The sequence below is a fragment of the Mus caroli genome, unplaced genomic scaffold, assembly GCF_978045245.1.
Source record: "Mus caroli unplaced genomic scaffold, Mus_caroli_1 scaffold_4, whole genome shotgun sequence".
NCBI classification, from domain to species: Eukaryota; Metazoa; Chordata; class Mammalia; order Rodentia; family Muridae; genus Mus; species Mus caroli.
The window spans coordinates 134549538-134576488 of record NW_028227259.1 but is presented as its reverse complement, the minus strand read 5'-3'; the positions used below and the strand labels follow the sequence as shown (position 1 = coordinate 134576488).

The following is a 26951-nucleotide window of genomic DNA, read 5'->3' as shown; positions in this document are numbered from 1 at the left end:
ATAAAGTATTTATGTAATCCTCTACAATTTCAAATACACAGGTATCAAACAATTAAAAATCATTTTTAAAAAATGGAGCCTGGGCTGGAGAGATAGTCAACTGGTTAAGAGCACTTGCTGCTGTTTCCGAGGACTTGAGTTCAACTCCCACCCCATATAAGGTTGCTTACAATTGCCTGTAGTTCCAGCTTCTAACACCCTCTTCTGGGCTCCAAGGGTACTGCACATTCACTGGAGTATATATACACACATATTCGGGAAAGGGAGGAAACAGGGAGGCATAAATTAAAAAAATTTAAAACTGAGGTAAAATTTTATAACATGATGGTACCATCTGGTCTTTTACAGAGCAGTGCACCTGCCTCTGAATTTAGTAAAAAAGAAAAAAAAAAAAAAAAAAGCCTGGGGAATAGTGTGTGTTAGTTTTCCATTCCTGTAGCAAATACCTGAGATATAGCAGCTTTAAAAAGCGAAAAGTTCACGGTTTGGCTCACAGTCTTTGAGGCTTCTGTGTATGGCTGATTGTCCCTATTGCTTTAGGTTGGTGCCTATCATGGTGGCCAAGGATACCTGCTTATCTCATAGGCAATGTGAACAAAGAGTTAGAAATACAGTTGGGGATGTGGCTCAGTGGGTAGAGCACTTACTTACTGTGACTGAAGCCCCAGGTACCATCCCTAGCATCACATAAAACGGGAATGGTTACATGGGCCTGTAATCCCAGCACTCATGAGGTAGAGACAGGAGGATTCAGACTTCAAAGTCATCCTTAGCTACAGAGTGAGTTTAAGGCCATTCTGGCTTACCTGAGACCCTGTCTCAAAAGAAAAAAAAAAAAAAAAGAAGAAGAAGAAGAAGAAGAAGAAGTTGGGGACTGGGGAGATGGCTCAGCATCTAAGAGGACCTGCTAATCAAGCATGAGGACATGAGGTTGGATCCCAGTACCTATGTAAAAAGCCAGCTGTGGCCTCAAGTCTCATGGCAGAAACAAGAGGTTCCCTGGGGCTTGCTAGCCTCCAGACTAGCTTCAGGTTCAGTGAGAGATTCTGTCTCAAAGGCATAAGGCAAAGAGTGACTGAGTAGGATCCTCAATGCCCTCTTCTAATTCCCATGCATACCCCCGCCGCCAACGTAAACATACACTATCCACACATAGACAACACACACCATACACACACACACAGAAGAAAAACAAAACCCATGTACCATGGTATCACACGTCCAAACAATGATGCCACAGTTCTATTTTCATTGTTATATAATTTGCCAAAGTTTACCAGCATGTCATATGTTAAGTTCAAAGACAGTCAACTAGAGAAAGGGGAGAAGAGAAACAGGTAGAGAGAGTTAGGCATGTCTAGACATGTTGGAATATGCCTGTAATCCCAACATTGTGGAGGAGACTGAGCTAGGAGGGTCACTGGGAATTTGAGGACAGCCTGGGCTACATAGTTGACATCCTGTCTGGGGGAAAAAAAAAAACCACAAAAGTCAGGCAAATATAAAGCATCCTTGTTTTGCAAATGAAAAGGTTTAATAGAAATGATAGCATTTCAAGTGGTTTAAACTAAAGAACAAAGTTTAAATGTGTAAAACTATAAGTTGGCTTGGTAACCAAAGTGGAGCCAAAATGGGTGCGCATGTACACTTTCCAATTCACTGAAGAGGGAAAGAAGATTTGAAAGCTCATAGGATTTCAAAAGAAAAATATAGACAAAGCTCACATCTAAAATGGAAAGTGCACCAGGGTAGGTTCACACTTAACAGATTCGAAGACTGGAAGTAAAACATCTGACAGCAGGTAGGTACTCACTGGTGGGAACGGTTGGCTGGATTTTGCTGAAGGATCCCTTGGATAGACAGTGTAGTGCACACCTGTCTGTCATCCAGCACACAGGAGGCTGAGACAGGATGATGCTGAGTTGGAGACAAGCCTGCTCTACACAGCACGTTCCAAGTTAGGTTGGGCTACAGAGTTAAGCCCTGTCTCAAAAACAAAAACAAAACAAAACAAAAACCCACCAGTAACTAATCTGTTAATTACTTAATTAGTTAATTAATGAATTAGTTAAATGGTTAGTTAATTAGTTCGTTGTTGGTTAACCAATTAGTTATTTCATTGCTGGTTAGTTATTTAATTGGTTATTTGTTAATTAACCAATTTAAAATTGGAATGCACACATACATCTAACAATATATTTATTTTCTAAGAATGCCCTTTATGGGGCAGGTGAGATGGCTCAGTGCATAAAGGGGCTTGCCACCAAGCCTAACAACAAGAGCTCAATCCTGGAATGACCAGAGAGGAAGGAGAAAATTGACTTCTGCAAGTTCTTATCTAACCCCTACACATATGCACATAACCATGTGTGCATATGTATGTGTGTGTGTGTGTGTGTGTGTGTGTGTGTGTGCAAATAAAATAAAAAATTTTAAATGTTTAAAGTGCATCTTACATATGTAGTTGCACAATGATATTTGTGGGAATATTGTAATTTCTGAAAGAATGAATAGAATTTCCACTAAAGTTTTCTTCTCAAAGAATTGGTGCATTTAATAAAATGATTGAAAATAACAGGAGTAAGTTTTTAATTAATAATGGTTTCTAAGCAGTGAAGATGGAGATTCTAAACAAATAACTAAAAAGAGGACTTTTAAATAGTGTTAAATGTACAGACAGCCCCCAACTTACAAAATGCTTAGATGTATAACCTTCCAGTTTAGTTTTTCAGTTTTATGATGGTATGTGTACACACCCATGCAACAAATTGATTTTTCACTTTCAATATAGTACTCAATAAACTCTGCGAGAGACCCTACAATGTGTTATAAAACAGGATTTGTGTTAGGTTGAGTGTTCTGAACACATTTAAGATAAGTAAGCCAGGTTAAGCTGGGACCATTTATAAATTAAGGGAATTAGGTACAGCTTCCACTTAAGCTATTCTCGAATAGAGGATATTCAATGGTTGGTCTTAATTGACAATTTTACACAATTTACAATCTCCTGGGAAGAGAATATCAATGAGGGGTTGTTCTGGATAAGATTAACCTGTGGGCATGTCTGCAGAGATTGTCTAGATTGTGTTAACTGCAGTGGAAACACCCTTCCTGAAAATGGGCGGCACCATTCCCTAGGCAGAAGGTCCTAGAGTGTAACAGTGTAAGAGCAAGCCAAACCCAAGCATCCATGCATTAGTCAATTGCTCTGTGCTCTTGCCTATGGATGTGACTAGATGCTGCATCCATATTTCTGCCTTGACTTCCTCACCATGATGGACTCTAACCTAGAATTATGAGTGATTCTCCCCTGAGATGCTATCACAGCAAAAAATAAATAAAACTGGGACAAGAGGCAAAGCCATCGTGAGCTGAAGAGCACCTGTCACCCATGGCATAGAAGCTATTCAATGGATATGCTTCTATTTATATGTTTAAAAAAAAACTCTAGAAGAACACCACTAACTCAGCTTGAGCAGTGACATTCCACCGACTGAAGAAGTGGGCAATGTGTATGGAGGGGTTTGTATAAATATCTTCTGCATTGCTACATTTTTTTTTCTTGATAAAGCATTTGTCTGGGCTTTGTCCTGGGTTTAGCTTTAGTTTAGTTTAGGAAGTGTGGGGGTCAGGAGAGGGAAGGCTAAAGAAATGACTCAGCAGCTAAAAGCACTTGCTTACTCTTGCCACACATAGGTTGAGCAACTCACTACACCCAGTAAAGACAGTTCTGGGGATGCGAACTCCCTCTTCTGGACTCTGGGGTCACTGTGAGCAATGTAGTGCACATACAGAGAAGTAGACACACAATACACACACACACACACACACACTTTTTTTTAAATTGACTCTTTAAGGGAAAAAGCCAGATGAGAGCTGGCATTCCCTCTCTGCTTCTTGATCTGCCCTAGTTTGAGGCTTCAAGGCCACATGTGCCCACCACCATGAACTCTGGCATACCTTCTCAGCCATGATAAAGTATAAATCTTTCAAACTGTGAACCAAAAATAAATCCTCCCTTAAATTGTTTGTGTAAGATGTCTGTCATATCAGTGAGAGATGTAACCAATGCACACTCTAAAGGGATTATTGATGCTCAGTAGAGCATGAATATATGGATATATGATATAAATGAACTATATCAAAACTCAGTAGAGCTTCCTAGCTACTAAATAGTGTTGCATGCTGTGACAGTCAGATGCCCTAATACCACCTGGGCATAGAAGGCCTATTCACCACAATCCTAGACCTTCTTTTCAGATCTCACTTAACATCATCATTCCTAAATACTCCCTGATGACCTGGTTTCATTTCTGTTGATGTGATAAATACACAGATGAAGAGCCATTTAAGGGAGAAGGAAGTTGATACAGCTTACAATTCTGCATTACAACCCATTGTAATGGAGAAGGCAGAGTGGCAAGAGCTTAAAGCAGCTAGTTTTATCACATTCACAGTCAAGACCAGAGAGAAACAAATGCACCCCTGCTACCTGCTTGCTACTGCTCAGCTAGCTTTTTTTTTTCACTAAACACAGTATTCTTGTCTAGGGAATGGTGCCACTCACAGTGAACTGGACCTTCCCACATCAATTACTTATCAAATCAGTCCTCTACGAATATGTCCATAGGTCAACCTGATGAAGACAATTCCTCAATTAAGACTTTCACAACTGACACCATTAAGTCAAGTGATTCTAGGTTGTGTCAAGTTGATAGTTTAAAACTACACATCACACCTGTGATCATAATTACACAGGGTTCCTGAATTCTGTGAGTCACTTTAGCAAATTATTGACCTTGGGGGAAATCATGAAAACCCTCAAATTTATAGCAAGTCTGTGAACCATGTCAGTGGCCTGAGAGTCTGAACTTGATATTCTGTGTTCTGTGTTTGTTATGTATTTGTGTATACCAACAATTCTGATTAATGCCTAGTTGGGGCCCAAACAGAGTAACAATCTCTTATTTCTTTTGAGGTAGACATAATAGTTTTCAGTGAAAGACTAGCTAATGTAGACCATTTCATATAACAAGATGATGGAATGTATGATGTAAATATCAGACAAAATATAATTCAAGGTAAGAGTTATTAAACAGAACAGAGAGTCATTTAGTCTGGGCAAAAAGTGCAACCAACCATGGAAATTTCTAGAATGTACCATTCTGCAACAAATAACCTAACAAGAAATCAATTGGAATACTATTAGGAATCATATGGGAACTCACTTAAATACCAAGTTACAAAAATATGTGTGCACCAAAATCAATACCTTTCTCCCTTATGAAAATAACAAGGTATGAAATATAATGGAAGCTAAGGTATTTTTTTCATTTGCAATAGAAATAAAATGTTCAGTCTATATGGACAGAAATTTAAGACTCTCTTAAGATACATAAAAGAACCCTGGTATAAAAAGAAAAGAAAAGAAAGGAGCATGCCTTGTTAATCTTTTTAAAACAATAGCAGAGCTCCCTAAATTAACTTCAAAGTGATGACAATTGGGACCCCAGTGGGATTCTGTTATGGTCCATGGCAACTGTCAACTTAATAAGATCTAGAACCACCTGAGAGATGAACCTCTGGGTGCATCTATGAGGAATTATCCTGATTGAGTTAACCAAGGTGGTAAGACTCACCCTGAATGGGCAGCACCATTCCATGGACTGGAGCCCTGGACTGAATAAAATGGAGAAAAGGTGGACTGAGTACCAGCATTTGCCTCTCTCTGCTTCCTGACAGCAGATATAACATGGCCAGCACCCTCATGCTGCCTCCTCCACTATGAGGGACTGTACATTTGAACTGTGAGCCACAGTCCACCCTTCCTTCCTTAAATTGCAAACTTTGTCAGGTATTCTATAATAGCAGCAAAAGAAGCTAAGACATTTATATTAGAATCTGATCAAAAGGTTCTAGAGTTCACCTGCAAGACTCATTATTTATGAAGGTAGAAGAATGAGCTTTACTTGGTATTAAATATACATTAATTATATGGCCATTGAAGATGTGGATCTTTCTATAATTGTCATAGTAATTCAGGAAAAAAAATTAACTACTTGGGATTTATTATCGGATTCAATATTTCCTTTTGAAATACAGTCTCCAAAAGGGAAGGACACACTCTCTCTCTCATTTTTGACCTCTTAATTTCTCCTTTATTCCCCTTCCCTTCCTCTTTCTCTCTCTCCTCCTCCCTCTTTCTTCCTCCCTCTCCCTCTCTGTAATTCCAGCACTCAGGAAATGAGGGCAGAGGAATCATGAGTTCAAGGTCATCCCCTGCTACAGAACTAGTTTGAAACCAGCCAAGTTATGTGAAATCCTGTATCAAACAAACAAAATACCATTGTGGGGGAAAGCCAGTAAAATAGTTGGCTACATCTATAAATGAAAAATAAACTTGCTTTTAAAAATCACTAATAATCATAGAACTATTGATATAAGAGTTTAAGATGCCCCATTAGATTGGCATGATTTAAAACTATGGAGACAATCCAGTATGAGAATATATGAACGTGTATCCTCTTTGAAAGTAATAGCCAAATATATGCCCCCACCCCTACCTGAGGTCTTACAATGATAGCTGCTAATGTTTTGTTTTTTTTTTTTTCAGCAGTATGGTCCCAGTAGGTTGATGATGATTTGGGGAGATGGTGTGTAGGCTCCAGAAGGAGGGTAAATATGATCAAAATACTTCATACATATGTATTAAATTCTCAGCGAATAATATTTTTTACATCCCAAGACATAAATCAAATTTCAAAACAGCCTGTCCAACATAATACCTTTTATTCAAAGTCATATACAGCTAAATTTTGTGCATATGGCCTAGAAATTTCTTTCATAGAAAAATAGTTAATAAACAAGGCATTCAAATGTTCACAAAAAATATTCATCCTAGAGTATTTTCAGCAGTGCTATTGAGAATAGCTCCAAACTGTAAACTACCCAGATGCCCATCAATAGTAGCCTGGATAAATAAATTATGACACAGACTGAGAACATGCCACATCAGTCGTGAACAACTGGGCAGGGGTGGATCTTTACAAATTACATGAGAGAAGAATGATAAAGACAAATTCACCTTCATGTTTATATATAATGAACTTAAAAACAGACCAAGGTAGCCTCTGTCACCAGAAGTCATCATAGGGGGAAACATGGCAGCATGCAGGTAGATATGGTGCTGGAAAAGAAGCTGAGAATTCTACATCTTGATCAGGCAGCAGAAGTGAAAGCCACCCTATGCCTAGCTTGAGCATGTGAGACCACAGAGCCTGCCCCATAGTGACATACTTTCTGCAATAGGCCACACCTACTCTAACAAGGCTCACCTCTTAATCCTTCTAATCCTTTCAAACAGTCCCACTCCCTGATGACTAGGCATTCAAATATATGAGCTCATGGGGGTCATTCTCATTCAAAGAGCCAACTGCTCTTAGCCTTCATCAGAGAAGCTTCTTACTGATGCCAGAAGATGGGGAGATGCACAGCAAAAAGCTGTCTTCTGGAAGCAACATAGCCATTGTGCTCATGAACCCATTGCAGCTGTGGTTATCTGCACAAAACCTGCACAAGGCACCATCAACATTTCATCAAAGATGGAAGATGAGCTCATTAGAGCCCACATCTCTACCAAGGGACTCCTGCAGTTAATGGTTGTTGGGGGAGGAAGGGTCATTTTTCTGAGTCATTGATAAATAGACACCACCACCACCACCCTCAAGCAAGTCATTCTAACCTCAATGGACCACACAGAAAAAGAAAATATGAAAGCGGGGGTGGGGGAGATTTTATGAGAGAGAGGGGAAGAGCTGTCTTAGGGTTCCATTGCTATGAAGAGACACCGTGACCACGGCAACTCTTATAAAGAAAAAGACTTAACTGGGGCTGGCTTACATGTTCAGAGGTTCAGTCCAGTATTGTCATGGTGGGAAGCATGTCAGAACCCAGGCATTCTTGGTGCTGGAGGAGCCCAGAGTTCTAAATCTTAATCCATAGGCAGCAAAAGGAAACTGTGTGACTGGGTGTAGCTTGAACATATATAACCTCAAAGCCCACCTCCTTTACAACACACTTTCTCCAACAAGACCACACCTCCTAATAGTGATCCTCCCTATAGGTCAAGCACTGAAACACATGAATCTATGGGGGCCAAACCTATTTATACTACCACAGGAGGACAGAGAGGGATGGGGGTGGAAATGACTAAACCTTGCTATATAAATGTACTTAAAAACAAAATAAATCTCTGGCTAGAGAAGTGGCTCTACAGTTAGGAGCACCAGTTCCCAGCACCTACATGGGGTAGTTCACAACCACCTGTAACTTCCAGGGACTTAATGCCCTTCTCACTTCTCCATGGGCACTGCCTGAATGTACACACATACACTCAGATACATACACATAAAATAAAATGAAACAAATCTCTTTTTAAACAGTTAGAAAATAAATAAAAGTAAGGAAGTGGAACAATTAACTAATAAAAATAAGCACTGGAAAGCTCATCAGATCACAGGGTCAACAGGTCAGAAAGCTATGGAGACACTTTTCTCCCAAAAGACTGTTAGTGAACTGGAGTTCATAAAAACAGCATCTATCCAAAGGCTAAGGTGCTGGGCAATTTCTGTTGATTCTGTTATTGCTGAAGCTAATCCCAAAATTCATTTTAAGAAATGAATTTATTAGAGGATTATTGAAATACAACCAACTGCATGTAAAGTTCTAGACTGCTTCAAACTAAATGCATACATACGCACATACACACAAACATACACATACATATATACACATATACACACATATACACAAATACATACAAACACACATATATATAACCATGAACATACACACAAATACACACTCATATGCACAAATACACATACACACATATACACAAATACATACATACAAACCACACACATATACATACAAATGCTCACATATGTACAAACACACACATATATACACACACACGTACACAAACACACATACAGACACATAACACACACACACAAACGTGTGGTGGATGATTTTGAAATTCTGGTTTTCCAGCTTTCACCTCCCAAGTATTGGGAATGTAGATAGATCTGTACCACCATGGTTTATGCCATGGTGGGGATGGAGTTTCATGCCTGCTGGTAAACACTCTACCAACTGAGCCCCAGATCCTAATTTGATAAGCTTTTATTTATGTATATACTCATATCACATCAGATGGCAAATGTATCTATATCCCTTCGTTATTCCTTCCTTTCACCTTCCCAATTGTCTCCCCTCACCTGCAAGAATCATGATAGTTGGAATTTGGGGGACATGGATTTTTTTTATGTCCCCTTATTTGGCTTCTGTGGGGAACAGAAGGAACAAGGTCTTATCTATCTCAGACTGCCTATGTAGCCAAAGATGACCTTGAATTTACAGTCCTCCTGCCTCCACCTTCTCATGAGCCACATCTGCCTCCCTAGTTTCCTTATTCCTTATCTCTGTACAGTTACAGAGATAAAGAGAGAAGTATAATCTTGGAAAGTTCTGGAAACTTCCAGAGGTGAAGCTTAGCTGAAAGGAGTTACTGGGAACAAGTCCTCCACATGTCTCTCCCTCTCCCTTCCCCTCCCCCTCCCCCCCTCTTCCCTTCTCTCCCTCCATCTCTCCCTCCTGCGATTTCCAGTCCACCGATTTCCAGTCCACGGTGAGGTAAGCAGCCTCTCCCACTGCCCCTGCTGCCATGATGCTCCCCCTCATCACAGGCCCATAAGGGCTGAAACCTCTGGAAGCCTGAGTTGAAGTAAATTCTTCACAAAGATGTGAAAGCAGAAGTGTGAGGGGCATAGCTGGGAGGAGAGGGAGACCAGCCCAGTGAGAGATGGACGAGAGGGTAATGGAGCAAATATGACGAAAACACAGTATATATAGGTATAAAAATGCCATGACACCTAATTATATATAATTAACATATGCTAAAATTAAACAAAAACATTTAGGAGCCATCAAGATGGCTTAGCAGGTAAAGGTGTTTGCCACCAACCTTGTCCACATCCCTGGAACCCACATGGTGCAAGGAGAGAATTGACTCCAGCCAACTCTCCTCTGTCTTCACGAGTGTGCTGTGGCAGTGTGCCTCCCCCATACAAATAAATAAGTGTAAAAATAAATACATAATAAGTGCTTAAAGGGTTTTTTTAATTCCTTCCTAAAGTTGCTTTTCTCAGGACTTTTGTTACTGAGAGGAGAAACAAAGAGAGCCGTTGAGTCTTCAGTGTGTTATGTTAGTGATTTAAATTTAATTATTCAAATGTAGTTGCAATTAATAGTCATGTTAGAGTCTTTGTATGAAGATACATTCAGCTGTTTAGCTAAATATCTAGCTTTTAAATGAGTTAAATATCTAGAAATGGAAAGCATGAGATAAAACAGATACATGTTTGACTGTGTGAAAGTTTGCCAAATTGTTACATAAAGCAACTGGAATATTCCATATCCCCCCTCCCAGAATGTGCTACCCACATTCAGGGTTCCTTTCCTTCTCAGATAAAACTCTCTAGAGACACCCTCACAGGCACATCTAGAGGTGTGTCTTCTAGGTGGTTCTAAATGCAGTCAAGTTAACCATGAAAGTTAACATTTTAATTTTGTTATTAAATTTAATTTTTAATATAGTTCCAGTAGCCCCACTCTGCCCAAAACACCTGCCATTTGCTCTTCCCTCTTTTTAAAAAAGTATATGTATCAGTGTTTTGCCCGTATGTATGTCTTTGCATCATGAGCGACCCTGGTACCCAGGGGAGCCAGAAGAGGGTAGGTATCCAGTTCCTTGGGATTAGATTTACCAATGGTTGTGAGCCTTAGTGGCCATAGGAGCATGAAGGCTGCTTGTTCACCTCCAAGAAAAGAGATTCCCAGCGGTCAGCACTCTTTCTCTTTGTCTTAATCACTGTTCTGTTGCTCTGAAGAGACACCAAGACGTATACAAGAAAGCATTTCATTGTGGGCTTGCTTATAGTTTCAGAGGTTTAGTTCATTCAGAGGTTTAGGTGCTACATAAAAACACATACAGATATACATACATACATACATACATACATACATACATACATACAGACTGACTGACTCTGGCTTGGCAAGGGCTTTGGGAACCTCAAAGCCCACCACCACCACCACCCCACCCCCAGTGATCCATTTCCTCCAGCAAAGCCACACTTTCAAATCCTTCTAATCCTTTCAAATAGCTCCATTCCCTAGTAACTAAGCATCTAACTCTATAAGCCTGTGGGGGCTTTCTTATTCTAAACACCACACCCTTTCTATTCAGACTGGTATTCTAGCCCATGAGCTGGCACTGCCCACATTCGGGGCTCACCTTTCCTTCACAGTTAAAACCTCTCTGGAGACACCCTCACAGACACATCATGTGGTGTCTCTCAGTTGGTTCCAAGTCCAGTTAACAATGAAAGTTAACCATCACAAGCACTGTTCTGGAAAGATTCGAATGGGATAATTCACACTAGAGAAAAGAAAAACTTGTTCTGACATTGGTTCCTGGGTCTGGAGAGATGGCTCAGTGGTTAAGAGCTCTTGATATCCTTAGAGAGGACCCAAGTTTAGTTCCCAGCACCTACATAGGGCAACTCTCAAGTCCTCTGTAACCCCAACTCCAGGCGATCCAACACCCTCTCCTGGCCTTGGATGTGCAAGGATCGCATCTATACACATACCCACTGACACGTGTGTATACAAATAAAAATCTTTTCAAAATGGAAAAAGTGTTCCTACCCGTGAGATCAGTGGAAAGAAAACAAACAATGTTATTGTCACAGCTTTCTCCCACATGTATAGTGTCACTTTTGAGGAGGTAGGTGTAAAACAGCTAGGCGGGGTGGGGGGTACAGCAGCTTGTCCTGCTGTTCGATTGTTTAAACATTAATTCCAGTTCCTAATGCATAATTACAACCTGGGTATGACCAGAGAAGGATGCAAAGACTCCTTCATCACTATGATGGGGATGGGGGTGGGGAGCCTTGCAAACTTGACAGGCTGAGTTTGAACCCCAGAACCTACCATGGCACACATCCAAAATCATAGGGGGATGAGACAGAGAGACAAGCAAACTGTCGTGCGTGTATAAATTGTAATGTGAGCCAAGGACAGAAATAAATGAGGAGAGAAAAATTAAAGAGGAACAAGCTTGGGTGAGCAGGGAAGGATGGGTAAGATCTGAGAGGAGTTGGGGGAAGGAGGTGAAAATATAAGATCAAACTACACTGTATAGCTGTCTCAAAGGCTAGGAAAAGAGATGGAGAACCGGAAAGTCATAACACAGGCCAAAGAGATGGCTTATCAAATTGAAGTGCTTGCTGCACAAGCTTAAGGACCAAAGCCCAGACTCCCAGAACAGGAAAAGCCAGGGTGGTCATGTGTGCCTATAACCCCAGCATTGTGGGAGGCAGAGACAGGAGGCATAACCTAGCTCCGGGATCAGTAAGAAACTTTGTGTCTTAGTCAAGGTTTCTATTCCTGCACAAACATCATGACCAAGAAGCAAGTTGGGGAGGAAAGGGTTTATTCAGCTTACACTTCCATACTGCGTTTATCACCAAGGAAGTCAGGATTGGAACTCAAACAGGTCAGGAAGCAGGAGCTGATGCAGAGGCCATGGAGGGATGATTCTTACTGGCTTGCTTCTCCTGGATTGCTCAGCCTGCTCTCTTATAGAACCAAGATTACCAGCCCAGAGATGGTCCCACCCACAAGGGGCCTTTCCCCTTGATCACTAGTTGAGAAAATGTCTTATAGTTGGATCTCATGGAGGCATTTCCTCAACTGAAGCTTTTTCTGTGATAACTCCAGCTGTGTCAAATTGACACAAAACTAGCCAGTACACTTTGTCTCTGTGGAATAAATTGAGACTGACAGAAGACGCTTGATGCTTCCCTCTGACTTCCAGACGCTTACGCATGGACACATGCACTTCCCCACACATGTGCATACTACACTAATACCACATTCACACATGAAAACACTAAATGTACACACACAAACACACACACAAAGACAAGACACAAAGGCATCCATGATCACAAATGACTGTGTACTCAAGTGAATGGAAGTTGTCTAGGGCTAAGTCTGGAGAGATGGTTCCGCTGTTAAGAGCACTTCCTAATCTTTAGACAACCTGGGTCGGTTCCAGCAGCCATGTTGGGTGGTCCAGGAGATTCACAGCCCTCTTCTGGCCTCTGTGCTCACTCACATGTACATTCTCTTAATTAAAATAAAGCAAATAGGGCTGGAGAGATGGCTCAGCGGTTAAGAGCACTGACTGTTCTTCTGAAGGTCCTGAGTTCAAATCCCAGCAACCACATGGTGGCTCACAACCATCCGTAATGAGATCTGGCACCCTCTTCTAGAGTGTCTGAAGACAGCTACAGTGTACTTACATATAATAAATAAATAAATCTTTAAAATAAAGCAAATATTTAAGCAACCAGTCTGGAAAGGCTACATACTATAGCAATACCATGGAAAAGGAAAAACGAGAGTGAGAGAAAGAGAGAGAGAGAGAGAGAGAGAGAGAGAGAGAGAGAGAGAGAGAAGACAAAGAGAACCTGGGACTAAGTAAAGCACTGGCCCTCTTTCAAGACAGTGAAAGCATTCTCTATCCTACTGTAACTGTGGGTTCATAACAATATGCATTTCTGAAAACTCACCAAACAGCACCCATGTTTACTTGAATGAGTGCCAATTTTTAAAGTAATTAATTGATTAATTAAAAAGTAATTAATGTTGGGTTTTTTAAGCTAACTCTCAATCATTAGATTTTACCATGGAAGACTCAGGAGCCAGATGCGGGGGTGAAGGCCTGCTAGCTCAGAGAGGCAGAGAAAGCACCCAGCTGACCTTCCTCCTCAGCTGATAACCTGCCAGGAATGACCCTCTCTCACACCATCTCAAAAAAAAAACAAAAACAAAAAACAAAAAAACTTCCTTCAAACTGAATGTCCCTCCCTTCTACTTCCTGTGCATCTCCTTCCAACTCCCTCTTATTCTCTCTGCTTTTTCTTAATAATCCTATGTTTACTTCCTATCAACTGGTTGCTTCTCTGCCTCTTGACCTGTGATTGACTTTATTTCATCCTGTTTACAGTATTCAGGCAGAAAGCTCTTGGATTAAAAATGTGTCCTGAGGCTGAGCCACATCCCAACCTAAAACAGGTTTTTCAGATAAAAAGCACAATCTTGGGGCTCACGGTGTGATCAAATATCCTGAGATAATTTAAGGCTGGGGGGCATGGTGATGCAAGCCTGTAATTCCAGAAGCAGGAAGATCATTGGTTCAAGTTCATCATCCTCAGCTACAAAGGCTAAGGCCAGCCTGGGCTACATGAGACAATACCCCCCCCCAGAAGCATTTAAGAGCTCAAACAAATCCTAGGAAGGGATCCAAAGAGAAACAAGTTCATTTGTACTGCAGGCATATAAAATGACCTCACTGAAGAGGGAAGGAAGGAAGTCAAACGCAAATAGCTTTGGAAACAGACCCGCTGTGTGAAGCTAAATGCAATGAGTGCTGGGCACGAGCACCACAGTTGATGCGCAGATGATGAAGTCAGCTCCTGTGGGTCCATGACGTCATGGTTCTCCAGACACTGTGGATATATTGGGCCTCATTAAATAAATGGACAGTTGATGGTCAGAGCCAAATTGCTCTGCGTTTGGAGGAGGAGGAGTCTAGAGTTTAGCAGAAAGAGAGGATTCTAAAATGATCCATGTAGTACTGGACTAGGAAACAACACAGATCAAAGCTTAAGTCAGGATAATTATATGTAGAGATGTGTGTGGATTGGATATATGTGGGGCTTGGTGTACACTCACGTTTCTTGGCCCTCTTAGCTGAGAGGGCCTAGAAATCATCATTGCCCCATAGCAACAAGCACATCTAGCATTCACATCTTGGCTTGTGATCCCCTTCTCTAACCAAAGAAACCAGGACAAGGGTCTGGGGAGATGGCTTGGTCAGTAATGTGTTTGCTATGAATCATGGGGACCTGAGTTTGATTGCTGCAACCTACATTTAAAAAAAAAAAAAAAGCTAGGCATGATGGTGCACGCTTGTAATCCTCTTCATAGGGAGATGAAGAGAAGGGTACCTCTGGGATTTGGCAGACAGCCAGTTCATGTACCTGATGAGATTTAAGACAATGAGGAGACCCTATCTCAAATTAAGCAAGGTAGAAGGCATCTCAGGCTGACCTCTGACATCACAAGTGCTTGAATATGGACACACTCATGCATGAGAGTGCACATGCAAAAGCACCAGAAAAACAAACAAACAGACAAACCAGGCCAGGAATGTGTAAGAAGAGGCTGAGATTGCTGTGGGACATCAAAATTAAACATTGCTGTAGATGGTACCCTTCGAGCTGGTAAAAAACAATCCAAAGAGCAGAGTTGTCCCCATCACGGTACACTGTATGTGTTACTTTTGCCCACAAATCTTGGCTGTTTAGTCTTATGTGTCTCTAAGAAGTCAAATCTTTAGCCTAAAAAATATTTGACCAAATATCAATTAAAAGGGAGACTTTGAACCAGGTAGAATGCTGGCCTGTAATCCTAGCACTCAGGAGTTGGAGGCAGAAGAACCAAGAGTTCAAAGTTATCCTCAGCTACATAGCCTAGGCTACATGGTACCCTGTCTCAGAAAACCCAACTATATAAGTAGGAAACTTAGCATCCAATTAAATACTTGAAAAAATGCCATACTCTGGTCTACTGTTGGGGGGTGGGGCGGTGGTTGTGGAATTCTTTGGATGTCAGAGGGAGTCAGAGGGAGACCATTCCTGTGGGTCACATTTCCTAAAGAAGGGTAGATGTGACCAAGACACCCATCAGACAGTGGGGTGGGGGTACACTGGTAACACCAGCTCTCAATTACTGAAGCAGGAGGATGGTAAGTTTGAGACATAGACAGAGTCTCAAAACAGGGGAGAGGAAAAGAGGGGAGGGGAGGGGAGGGGGGAGGGGAGAGGGAGGAGAGGGAGGAGAGCGGAGGGGAGGGAGGAGATGGAGGAGAGGGGAGGGAGGAGAGGGGAGGGAGGAGAGGGGAGGAGAGGGGAGGGGAGGAGAGGGGAGGGGAGGAGAGGGGAGGGGAGGAGAGGGGAGGGGAGGAGAGGGGAGGGGAGGGAGGAGAGGGGAGGGGAGGGAGGAGAGAAAGAAGAACAGGAGGAAGAAAAGAAAGATCAAATGAATGAAGGAGTGGAGTGTGGAGAGGAGAGAGGAGGAAGGAGGGAGGGGAGAGAGTGGGGGTGAGGAAAAATGAGGGAGGGGAGGGAGGACTGGCTGGTGGCCATGCCTATGATATTGCTACTACTATTTTCCCATTGCCTTACAGTATGCATTATTTTTAAATACTGTTTACTCTTAGCTCTACAGCTCCTTGGATGTGCGACCATCCCATGCCCGCTCCTACACCTTATTAGTTAACGCATCACTGAAGACTCGCGTGCCCTATTGTGCCACACGCTTGTTTAATGCTTTGAGACAGCACTAGACTATAATTGATTTTCTTCGCTGTTACCTTAAATGTTCTCCTCTGCATTTAGAAGACATAATTCACAGGCCTCGCTAGACTTGACAAAGAAATCCATACATTAAAAGAGCCTTTAAAATGCTTTCTTTTTCTGATTCTAACAAGATTCCAAGATTCCTTTTGCTTTGTTTTCACTTTTGTTTTCTTAAGAGTGGGTCTCATATCTCCCAGTCTGGCCTCAAACTTGCTCTGTACCTAAGAGTTACCTTGGACTCCTGATCCTCCTGCTTCCACCTTCAGAGTACTGGCTTTCAGGTGGGTGCTACCAGCATCATCAGCTTGCTAAGATTTCCTGGTACATTGTAATTTTCCCTACATTGAAACTCTCCAGCTAGTCCCAGGTCTGGTAAAGTCTCTCTCTGTCTCTCTCACATACACACACACACACACACACACACACACCTCCCCCTCCCCAGTGTTAATGGGATAAATGCATAAGTCAGTAAAGAAACTGTCCCCTCCTGCCCTCACCAACCCGAAAGGAGGGTGACTTGGTCATCAATACATATTGAGAGAGGACAGTGACACACACACACACCTCCTCCACCCAGAGTCCCAAATATGAACTTGAACTAAAGCCACGAGAACTGAGATGCTATTAACCCCTGTTCAGTTAGGGCAAAACCAAAAACACACACTCCAAGCTCCATACTATTCAAAGGAATCCACCCAACTTTTAAGTAACTTAGTGGTGGTAACAGCCTGAGGTCAGACAAGAGAATCATGAAGTGGAAACTGAGTTTCCTTTAGGGGAATGTAAGAGCCAAAGGTCAGGGCAGATGGCTGTAAAACCATCTTCTAAGCACATGAGGCCATTGCACACAGAAATGCACAGCAGCTGTGGGTTCCTTCTTAGGCCTACAGTAGACCAAGCCAATCAGCTTAGCAGCATAGGTTCTTGGAGCCTACCTCCAGTTGAAGAGTTTTGACAGTTGCAAGATGCCAGGGTGGTGTGGATCCATTTTCTTCCAGGAACTACCCTGTTAAGATGCCCATGTTCAGGTGGATGACTCTACACCCATGCACATAAGGACAACATTAAATAGACTCAGTGGGTTATGAAAAAGGACATGATTTGGAGAAGAGGGTAGCAGGGTAACTGGGGCAAGGGGAGAGCTAAAAAAGAAGAAGGAGCAGAAGGAGGAGACCAAAATGATCAAAATATGATTAATACGTGTGTGAAATAATTCAAGAATGAATCAAAAACCTTTTTGATGCGTTGAAGTTGGAGTACTGGCTCCACTGTAAAGAGAACTAGCTGCTCTCACAGAGGACCTGGGTTCAGTTCCCAACACCTATACCAGACAGTGACAGTCCACAAGCACCTGTAACTTCAGCTCCAGTGTTCTCTTTCTGGATGCAGTGGGCACCTGGCCTCATGTGGACATACCCACAAATATGCATCATTCAAAAACAAAAATAAACCTAAAAAATACAAAGTGGACCAGGGGTAAAAGAAAGACTTTGGTGAGTCCGGGTCAAAGAATTTAGGGTATGGCAAAAGGATATTTTCTACTTTTTTGTCTAGCTCAGCTGTCACGGGTTCTGTGGAGTTGAGGACTCATGCCTTGGCTGCACCTGCAGTTCTGTTCTTCACAGAGGACGAGGCTCTTGACCCTGAGTGTTCACGCTCATTTCCTCCAAGATCATCTCCATTAACAAGCAAATTCAAGTACTTCCTCTCTCTAGTCTCTTGCCTCTCCACTTTTGTGTCCCCTGTCCTCAAAAGCCCTGTCCTTTGGATGAGCCAGTGCAACTGCTTTGGAGAGAAATTTGGCAAAGTTAGCAGAAGAAGAAGGGGTGCGTGTATGTGTGTGTGTGTGTGTGTGTGTGTGTGTGTGTATCTGTGTGTCTGTGTGTATATGTCTATGTCTGTGTATGTGCCTGTGTGTGTCTGTGTGTATGTGTGTGTCTCTGTCTGTGTGTTTGTGTGCATGTATCTATGTGTGTGTCTGTGTGTGTCTCTGTGCATGTGTGTGTGTGTTGATGCCAGTAGTATGCACATTCACATGTGTGGATACACACATATGTGGGGGTGAACATGCTCATGTGCACATGCTGATAGAGGGCAGACCTCAACCACAGATGTCATTTCACACATGCCATCCACCTTATTTGATTCTTTTTAATTTTTAAATGACATTTATTTGTCGTGTGTGTGTGTGTGTGTGTGTGTGTGAGTTCATCATGGCTCTAATGGGGAGGTCAAACAACAACTTGTACAAGTCAGTTCTCTCTTCCTACCACAGGAGTCCCAAGGTTTGAACTCAGGTCATCAAGCTTGGCAGTAAGTGACTTTATCCACTGAACCATCCTGCCAGCCTTCTTACCTTGTGCTTATTACTTTATATCATCGTGGTTGTTGTTGTTGTCTCTCACTGGATCCAGGGCTCACTAAGGAGCCTGACTAATGAGCCCTAGGAATCCGTTCACCCATCCCCACAACTCCAGCACTGAGATTACAAGCATGTACCGCAACACCGAGCTTTAGGTAGGAATTGGAGATTTAACTCAAGTCCTCATACTTCCATGACAAGCACTTTACTGAGCTAACTTCACAGCCCCAGGGTACACTTTTTTTGTCCCAGATATTTTGCTTCTAGAAAATTTATCTTTAGTATATATGCGCAAGTTCATAAGAATAGACTTACAAAGATGGTCATTGCACTATAGCTTATGACAGAGAGGAGGAGTGAAAAAGAAAGAGAGAATGGGAGGGGTGACATTGAGAGGCACCAATGGGGGCACTTGGTTAACTAAATCACCATATGTCTTAGTTAAGGTTTCATTGCTGTAAAGAGATACCATGACCAAAGCAACTCTTTAAAAGGTCATCATTTAATAGGGGCTGACTTACAGGTTCAGAGGTTCAGTCCCATATCATCATAGCAGGAAACATAGCAACATCCAGGCAGACATGGTGCTGGAGAAGGAGCTGAGAGTTCTACATCTTGATCCAAAGGCAGGCAGAAGGAGACTATCCTCTGCAAGCATCTAGGAAGAGTGTCTTTTCTGCACTGGTCAGAGCTTGAGCACCAGTAGACCTCAAAGCCCACCTAATTTCTCCAACAAGGCTACACTTATTCCAACAAGGCCATGCCTCCTATTAGTGCCACTTCCCGTGGGCCAAGACTGTTCAAACCACCACACTACACCATAGAAAAGAATGTTGTCAGGGGCAGGGAAATGCCTGCCCCCATACATACTGGAGGAGCAGCATTCAGACTTCAAAACCCACATAAATTCTGGGTGGGTGTGGCAGCCTTCCAGTAATTCTAACCTTAGAAGATGAAGACCAGGTGTACTGGCTATTTTTGTGTCAACTTGACACAGCTGGAGTTATCACAGAGAAAGGAGCTTCAGTTGAGAAAATGCCTCCATGAGATCCAACTGTAAGGCATTTTCTCAATTAGTGATCAAGGGGGAAAGGCCCCTTGTGGGTGGGACCATCCCTGGGCTGGTAGTCTTGAGTTCTATAAGAGAGTAGGCTGAGCAAGACAGGGGAGGCAAGCCAGTAAAGAACATCCCTCCATGGCCTCTGCATCAGCTCCTGCTCCCTGACCTGTTTGAGTTCCAGTCCTGACTTCCTTTGGTGATGAACAGCAGCATGGAAGTGTAAGCCGAATAAACCCTTTCCTCCCCAACTTGCTTCTTGGTCATGATGTTTGTGCAGGAATAGAAACCCTGACTAAGACACCAGGGATATCCAGAGCAAGCTAGCTAACAAAGTAGATACATGGGTGATCTCTGACTTAGATTAAGAGACCCTGCCTCAAAGAATAGAATGGAAAAGCAATGGGTGATGGTTTCTGACAGCAGCCTTGGACCTCCATAAGCATGTGCACACCCAAACATACACATGTTCCTATACATGTAAATGTGAACACACACATAGGTATATGTCTCTGGATGAGATGGCAAACATAGCCTGATCTTAGATTCACCCTAATACATAAATTCAACCCATATCCCTCATGATCTTGTAAGCTGATGAGGAAACCATTATTCATCTCTTCCTTTCTAACATCCATATAAATCTACACAACCACATAGATCTAAATAGTGCCTTGATGAGTAAAAAAAGCATATGACCAGAAAATGTCAGCTATGTTTTTTGTTGGAAATAGGGACTGTGGTGATTACCTTTCACTGTCCACTTGAAACATCCTGGGATCACCTGGGAGGAGAGAGTCAATGAAAGGTTGTCTGGATCAGGTTAGCCATGGGTATACCTGTAGAGAACTTTCTCAGTTGGGTTCGCTGAAATGAGAAGACCCTCCTTGAATATGGGCAACAACATTCCCTATCTATGAACTGCATCAAGCCTCTACTGCTATAACTTCCTCTACAATGGTGGACTTGGGAGGGAGTTTGGGGTAAAAGAATCAGAAGTTCAATGTCATCTTTGACTACATAACACATAGCAAATCTGATGCCAACATAGGATACATAAGACCATGTTTCAAATAAATAAATAGCCAGATACATACATACATACACACACACACACACACACAGATACACTCACACATACAGATAGACAAATGAGGGAAGGGGGTGATAGTGCAGTCAGCAAAATGGTTGTTGCCTTGCAAGCATGAGGACCAGAGTTTGATCCCCAGCACCCACATAAAAAGCCAGGTTTGGTGACATACACTTGTAATTCCAGTACTGGGATGGCGGGGACAAGCAGATTTCTGGTGCTCACTGGCTAGCCAGCCCAACCTAATCATCAGGCTCCAGACTAGTAAAAGATTCTGTCTCAAAAAATAAGGAGACAGCTCCTGAGTAATGACACTTAACATTGTCCTCTGTCCTACACACATACACACACATACACACACACACCAAAACTCCACTGTCCAGACCTAGTCCTTCTATTACAATTCAAGATGAACCAGAAATGCTTCATCTTGCTCCTGTGCCTTGTGTTATACACGCTAGGATGAAAACAGCTTCCTTGGAGATGTTCCATGCCACAGCATCCTTGCTAGTTCTGATGAGTTTGGTACCACTGAGTCAAGCATTAGCAGAGAGAGAGTGAGAGGAGAGAGAGTGGCACTCAGTGTAGGGACCATGGAGACCTACACTAACGTGTTAAATTCACAGTCAAGAGCAGAGGGATTCATGCATGATTGATTGCTCATATGGAGGAATCAATATGATAGATTTGTATTGATGGACGAAAGGGAGACACAAAGAGGAAAGATGAGGGTGCCCCCCCAAGGAACAACTAGAGTTGTTGACATCAGCCTAGCAACCGAGACTAGCTTAGCAACCAGGCAAGAAGGAGTTGAGTTCCTTCAGCCTCTTGCTGTGTAGGACCATAAGGCCACGGGGCAGTCTGTGGGACCTGTTTATGAAGAGACTCTTTATCAAAGCTATTTAGAACAGGGGTGGGAGGGAGAAATAGAGAGAAAAAGTGCCCTTTGAATCTCCATTGCTTTGAGAGTCAGCAATTTAATGACTCATACATTCTAGATCCCTGCTTTGTCTACACATTTTCATTTCAAAAAACTAAAAACACTTTGTTTGGAAGATTGGTTATTTTTAGCTTATATATCAATAGTATGCATCCACTTCTCCCAGAGAGAACAGCTTCCTTCAGACTGGCCCACAGCACCACCCTAGAAGTGGAGCTGTTTGCTAAGCTGTATCTTGTCTAAGCTATTTGCACATCTCTCTGCTCCATTTTTTTGCTTGCTTGTTTGTTTGTTTGTTTGTTTGTTTGTTGTTTTTAAGGTCTGCATTACCGACCATCCAGGAGTCACTCAAGACCAGTTCTCTGAGAGTTAGCTTTGTCAACTTGACACAACCTAGCATCACCTAGGAAGAGAGTCTCAGTGAGGGACTGTCTAGCTCAAGTTGGCCTGTGGGCATGCTTGTAGGGAATCATCTTCATTAATGGCTGGGGGAAGAGCCAACCTACTGTGGGCAGCTCTATTCCCTAGGCAGAGGTCCTGGCCAGCATAAGAGTGGAGAGACCATGTTCACATTCATTTCTCTCTGCTTTTGCCTGTAGATGGAATATGACTATTTAAAGTTCTTTGACATCTCCACAATGATGAACTCTGAACCAAGGATTGTGAGCTGAAATAAACCCTTTTAAGTTGTTTTTGTTGGGGTGTTTTGTCACAGCAACACAAATGAAAGTAAAATGGCATCCTAAGATCCTCCTCCAGGTCTCATGGACACAAATGGATGAACAGGTTTCCAGCCTCCAAACCAAGGAGCCAGCACCCTTACAAGTCAGGACAGCTAGCTCCCCAGGGGATCACCCATGCAAATGGCTGCAACTTAAACCTTAATATATCAACTTAGTGTTTGGCCTTGGAGATACACAGATGCAATTTCATCACTCAGGAGAATGAGGCAGGGGGATTGTGAGTTTTATATCAGCCTAGAAAACAAAGGGGAAGGTAGGGGGGTGAGCAAAACTTACCATATTTAAGGTGGAAAAATCCACATCATCTATAGACTGAACCATCCCAAAGACTGAATAAAAGAACAGGTGCTATAACAATACCATTCATATTTCTTTCTCCCAAACTGTAAGGGCCATGTGACAAGACACCTCAGACTCCTACCAATAGGCCTTTCCCACTGTGGTTGGCCATGGCTCCCTAAGTCACAAGTGGAAGTAGTCATTCTTCCCTGAAGTTTTTTTCTTTGTTGTGTATTTGTCACAGCCATGGCCAAAGTAACTAGACACCTAGCCAAACTTCTTAAGCAGCCATTCTGAGCCCTCTCTTATAAAGACTTCCAGCTTCAAGTTCAGAGTCCTCAGGAGGGCTTGCCCTACGTGTTAAGATGCTCTTGCCCAAGGGTTTCTTCAGCTCCTGCCTTTGATTTCTCAAACAGTGAGTTATCTTGAAGAAGGTTCTGGAATCTAGATAAAGTCATGCAATATCCTGTGCCCGTGCCCTCCATGTCTGCATTTCTACAACTCTGGGGAAACATCACTAAAAATCAAGAACTGCATCACCTAAAATATTTCCAATTCTGCCCCATAAGCTTAAGTTCATGCCCTCTACCATAAACACTTCCCACCACTAATATGAGCTAGGATGGAGAGAGCAAGAGGTTCTGTTACCAAGAGCCTTGGAGAGATAACCTTAGAACCGACCAACGTAAAGAACTCACTGCACTGTAATCTTTGAGGCCAGTATCACACAGACCTAAAATCTTCCTCTATCCAAAAACAGTCTTGAGTTTTCACAGCATTCATGCGTGGATTCCTGGGCAAAGAAAAAGAGTAAGTTCAAAATTTAGGGAATCCAGTGGCTTGATAACATATAGACCCCCACAGCCTGAATGGACCTCTTCTGTATACAGAGAGAGGCCAGGAAGAACAGAAAGAAGTTGGGGGACAGAGGAGGGAGAGGACAAGGAGAATAGGGAGGAGGGGGAAGAGGAGAAGAGGGAGGAGGGAGAAGAGAAGGGAGAAGAAAAGGAGGGGAGAGGAAGAGAGGAGAGAGGAAAAGGAAGGGGTAGGGAGGAGGAGGGGGAAGGAAGAAGGGGGTGGGGGAGGGGGGGAGAGGATGGGGTGGGGGAGGAGGGGGAGGAAAAGAAAAGGAAGAGGTAGAGAAGGGGGTTAAAAAGGAGATGGAGAAAGAGGAAGAGGAGGAGTGGAGAAGAAAAGAGAGAAGAAATAGAGGAGAAGAAAAGAGAAAAAGTGGAGGAGGGGGAAATAGGGGGGCAGATGAAAGAGATGGGGAAGAGAGGAAATAAACCATGATTGGCCTCAGAGAGACTTGGTAGGAATTCTGGGTAATCCTTTGACCTTGTGACCTCAAATCAGTTACTCAGTACTTTAAAAGAAAGAAAGAAAGAAAGAAAGAAAGAAAGAAAGAAAGAAAGAAAGAAAGAAAGAAAGAAAGAAAGAAAGAGAGAGAGAGAAAGAGAGAGAGAAAAAAGAAAAAAACCTTTTCACCTGTAAAAAATGTATTTACACAGCTAGGCCTGGTGATGCAGACCCGCCAGCTACTTGGGAGACTGAATCAGGAGGATTTTGAGTTCAAGGAGTATTTGGCCTACTGAGTGGGCTTAAGGCAAGCCTGAGCAACTTTGTGAAACGGACCACCACATAAAACCAGATACACTGAAACTAATAGAAGAGAAGTGGGGAAGAGCCTCGAGCACATAGGCACAGGGGAAAGTTTCCTGAACAGAATACCAATGGCTTATGCCCTAAGATCAACAATCGACAAAGGGGACCTCATAAAATTGCAAAGCTTCTGTAAGGCAAAGGACACTGTCAATAGGACAAAACGGTAACCAAGAGATTGGGGAAAGATCTTTACCAATCCTACATCTGATAGAGGGATAATATCCAATATATACAAAGACCTCAGGAAGTTAGACTCCAAAGAACAAAATAACCCTATTTTAAAAAATGGAGTACAGAGTTAAACAAAGAATTCTCAACTGAGGAATACCAAATGGCTGAGAAGCATCTAAAGAAATGCTCAACACCCTTAATCATTAGGAAAATGCAAATCAGAACAACCCTGAGATTCCACCTCACACCAGTCAGAATGGCTAAGATCAAAAACTCAGGTGACAGCAGATGCTAGCGAGGTTGTAGAGAAAGAGGAACACTCCTCCATTGCTGGTGGGATTACAAGCTTGTACAACCACTCTGGAAATCAGTTTGGAGGTTCCTCAGAAAACTGGACATAATATTATCTGAGGACCCACTAATACCACTCCTGGGTGTATACCCAGAAGATGCTCCAACATGTAATAAGGACACATGCTCCACTATGTTCATCACAGCCTTATTTATAATAGCCAGGAGCTGGAAAGAACCCAGATGTTCCTCAACAGAGGAATGGATACAGAAAATTTGGTACATTTACACAATGGAGTACTACTCAGCTATTTAAAACAATGAATTTATGAAATTCTTAGGCAAATGGATGGAACTAGAAAATATCATCCTGAGTGAGGTAACCCAGTCACAAAAGAACATACATGATATGCACTCACTGATAAGTGGATATTAGCCCAGAAGTTCTGAATACCCAAGATACAATTCACAAAACATGAAACTCAAGAAGACGGAAGACTAAAGTGTGGATACTCTGATCCTTCTTAGAAAAGGGAACAAAATACCCATGGAAAGAGTTACAGAGACAAAGTGTGGAGCAGAGTCTGAAGGAAAGGCCATCCAGAGATTGCCCCACCTGGGGATCCATCCCATATACAGTCACCAAAACCAGACACTTTTGTGGATGCCAACAAGTGCTTGCTGACAAGAGCCTGATATAGCTGTCTCCTGAGAGGCTCTGACAGTGCCTGACAAATACAGAGGTGGATCCTCGCAGTCTACCTACTACTGGACTGAGCATAGGGTCCCAATGAAAGAAAGGACCAAGGAGCTGAAGGGGTTTGCAGCCCCATAGGAGGAACAACAATATAAACTAACCAGTACCCCCAGAGCTCCCAGGGACTAAATCACCAACCAAAGAGTACACATGGTGGGACTCATGGCTCCAGATGCATATGTAGCAGAGGATGGCCTAGTTGGTCATCAATGGGTAGAGAGGTCCTTGGTCCTATGAAGGCTCTATGCCAGGGCCAGGAAGCAAGAGTGGGTGGGTTGGTGAGCAGGGATAGGGGGGAGGGGATAGGGAGTTTTTTGGAGGGGAAACCAGGAAAGGGGACAACATTTGAAATGTAGATAAAGTAAATATCTAATTAAAAAAGAAAAGAAAAGAAAAAAAGAGAAGGCTTGGGATATAGTTCAGCTCTTAGAATCCCCCAGTGAGGGGATGGGGGCGTGCCTCAGTGGTAGAGCATTTGCCTGGAGTCCCCCAGGGAGGGTCTGGAAGTGTGGCTCAGTGGTAGAGCACCTGCCTAGAATCCCTCAGTGAGGAGCTGGGGGCATGGCTCAGTGGTAGAGCACCTGCCTAGAATCCCCCAGTGAGGGGATGGGGGCGTGCCTCAGTGGTAGAGCACTTGCCTAGAATGCCCCAGTGAGGGGCTGGGGTTGTGGCTCAGTGGTCAAGGACTTGTCTAGACTCTCCCAATTAGAGTCTGGAGCTATGACTCAGTGGTAGAGCACTTGTCTATAGTACACCCAGTAAGAGGCTGGGAGTATGGCTCAATGATAAAGCACTTACTTGTCTCAGCGCTAGTGAAGGGCTAAGGGTAGAACACTTGCTGAAAATCCCCTAATAAGGATCTGTATAGCACTGGTCTAATACACACAAGATCGTAGGTTCAGTATCCAGTACTCTGTGTATGTGTAAGCATACGCACACATACACACACACACACACACACACACACACACACACACACAAAGTCCTCATGGGAATATTTTGAGAATTAATTAAAATGACCCATGTAAAGGTTCTGTCTC

General features: G+C 42.7%; 1 protein-coding gene across 4 annotated transcripts in view; it reads right to left on the bottom strand.

The window, feature by feature from the left end:
• Nucleotides 1-26951, bottom strand: part of Caln1 (calneuron 1) — a 477612-nt gene that overhangs the window by 404495 nt on the left and 46166 nt on the right. The window lies entirely within an intron of this gene.